This window comes from Arachis duranensis, chromosome 10 (genome assembly GCF_000817695.3).
Source record: "Arachis duranensis cultivar V14167 chromosome 10, aradu.V14167.gnm2.J7QH, whole genome shotgun sequence".
In the NCBI taxonomy this organism is placed as follows: Eukaryota; Viridiplantae; Streptophyta; class Magnoliopsida; order Fabales; family Fabaceae; genus Arachis; species Arachis duranensis.
Window position 1 is genome coordinate 38,399,901 of NC_029781.3, and position 2,864 is coordinate 38,402,764.

At 42.0% G+C, this 2,864-nt stretch overlaps 1 non-coding gene across 1 annotated transcript; it reads right to left on the reverse strand.

The window, feature by feature from the left end:
* Positions 1-441: 441 nt before the first annotated feature.
* On the reverse strand, positions 442-545 carry LOC127743386 (small nucleolar RNA R71). Its single transcript, XR_008004778.1, has one exon. It is a non-coding gene; the product is annotated as a small nucleolar RNA R71 (small nucleolar RNA).
* Between the last annotated feature and the right edge of the window lie 2,319 nt (positions 546-2,864).

The window sequence follows — 2,864 nt, forward strand, 5'->3', positions numbered from 1 at the left end:
TCCAGAGACAACCTTTCTGAAATTTTCGAATAAGAAAAGGAGATGGCGGCCGAACCCAACAACAATAATGCAAGGAGGATGCTTGGTGATTTCACTAAACCAGCTTCCAAATTCGATGGAAGAAGCATCTCAATTCCTGCCATTGGAGCAAACAATTTTGAGCTGAAACCTCAATTAGTTGCTCTAATGCAACAGAACTGCAAGTTTCATGGACTTCCATCTGAAGATCCTTACCAGTTTTTAACTGAGTTCTTGCAGATTTGTAAGACTGTAAAGACGAATGGAGTAGATCCTGAAGTCTACAGGCTCATGCTTTTCCCTTTTGCTGTAAGAGACAGAGCTAGAACATGGTTGAACTCACAACCTAAAGATAGCCTGGACTCTTGGGATAAGCTGGTCACGGCCTTCTTGGATAAATTCTTTCCTCCTCAAAAGCTGAGCAAGCTTAGAGTGGATATTCAAACCTTCAAGCAAAAAGATAGTGAATCCCTCTATGAAGCTTGGGAAAGATACAAGAAGATGACCAAAAAGTGTCCTTCTGACATGTTTTCAGAATGGACCATATTAGATATATTCTATTATGGTCTATCTGAGTTTTCCATGATGTCATTGGACCATTCTGTAGGTGGATCCATTCACCTAAAGAAAACACCTGCAGAAGATCAAGAACTTATTGACATGGTTGCAAATAACCAATTCATGTACACTTCTAAGAGGAATTCCGTGAATAGTGGAACGCCTTAGAGGAAGGGAGTTCTTGAAATTGATGCTCTGAATGCCATATTGGCTCAGAACAAAGTGTTGACCCAGCAAATCAACATGATCTCTCAAAGTTTGAATGGATGGCAAAATGCATCCAACAGTACTAAAGAGGCAGCTTCTGAAGAAGCTTATGATCCTAAAAACCCTGCAATGGCAGAGGTTAATTACATGGGTGAACCTTATGGAAACACCTATAATTCATCATGGAGAAATCATCCGAATTTCTCATGGAAGGATCAACAAAAGCCTCAACAAGGCTTTAATAATGGTGGAAGAAATAGGCTCAATAATATCAAGCCTTATCCATCATCTTCTCAGCAACAGACAGAGAACTCTGAGCAGAGCCCCTCTAATTTATCAAACTTAGTCTCTAATTTGTCAAAAGCCACTTTAAGTTTCATGAGTGAGACAAGATCCTCCATTAGAAATTTGGAGGCACAAGTGGGCCAACTGAGTAAGAAAGTCACTGAAACTCCTCTCAGTACTCTCCCAAGCAATACAGAAGAGATCCAAGAGGAGAGTGCAAGGCCATTGAGGTAATCAATATGGCCGAATGCACAAGGGAGGAGAAGGATGAAAATCCTAGTGAGGAAGACCTCCTGGGACGTCTCTCAAGCAAGAAGGTGTTCTCTATTGAGGAGCTAAACAAATCTGAGGCTCACATAGAGACCATAGAGATTCCACTAAATCTCCTTCTGCCATTCATGAGCTCTGAAGACTATTCTTCCTCTGAAGAGGATGAAGATGTGACTGGAGAGCAAGTTGCTCAATATCTAGGAGCTATCATGAAGCTGAATGCCAAGTTGCTTGGTAATGAGACTTGGGAAGGAGAACCCCCCTTGCTCATTAGTGAACTAGATACATGGATTCAGAAAACTTTACCTCAAAAGAGACAAGATCCTGGTAAATTCTTAATACCCTGTACCATAGGCACCATGACCTTTAACAAGGCTCTGTGTGACCTGGGGTCAGACATAAATCTTATGCCACTCTCTGTAATGGAGAAACTAGGGATCATTAAGGTACAGCCTGCCTTATTCTCATTACAATTGGCAGACAAGTCAGTAAGACAAGCTTATGGATTAGTAGAGGACGTGTTAGTAAAGGTTGAAGGCCTTTACATCCCTGCTGATTTCATAATCATAGACACTAGGAAGGAAGAAGATGAATGCATCATCCTTGGAATACCCTTCCTAGCCACAGCAGAAGCTGTGATTGATGTTAACAGAGGGGAATTAGTCCTTCAATTGAATGGGGACTACCTTGTGTTTAAAGCCCAAGGACCTTCCTCTGCAACCATGGAGAGGAAGCATGAAAAGCTTCTATCAGTACAGAGTCAAAAAGAGCCCCCACAGTCAAACTTTAAGTTTGATGTTGGGAGGCCACAACCAAACTCTAAGTTTGGTGTTGAGAAGCCCCCACATTCAAACTCTAAGTTTGGTGTTGGGAGGCCCTCATCATGCTCTGAATATCTGTGAGGCTCCATGAGAGCCCACTGTCAAGCTAGTGATATTAAAAGAGCGCTTATTGGGAGGCAACCCAATTTTTATTTATCTAATTTTAATTTTATTTTTTTGATTATTTCATGTTTTATTAGGTTCATGATCATGTGGAGTAACGAAAAAAATACAAAAATTAAAAACAGAATCAAAAATAGCAGAAGAAAAATCACACCCTGGAGGAAGGACTTACTGGCGTTTAAACGCCAGTAAGGTGCATCTGGCTGGCGTTCAATGCTAGAACAGAGCATGTATCTGGTACTGAATGCCAGAAACAAGCAACATCCTGGCGTTTGAACGCCAGGAATGTGCCCTGAGGAAAGCTGGTGCTGAACGCTAGTAACAAGCATGGAACTGGCGTTCAACGCCAGAAACATGCTGCACATGGGCATTGAACGCCCAGAATGTGCACCACTTCGGCGTTTAAACGCCAGAATGGTATGCTAAGGCATTTTACATGCCTAATTGGTGCAGGGATGTAAATCCTTGACACCACAGGATCTGTGGACCCCACAGGATCATCTCAGGATCTGTGGACCCCACAAGATCCCCACCTAACATATTCTCCCTTCTTCTCACTATTCATTCTCTCTTCCCCATAAA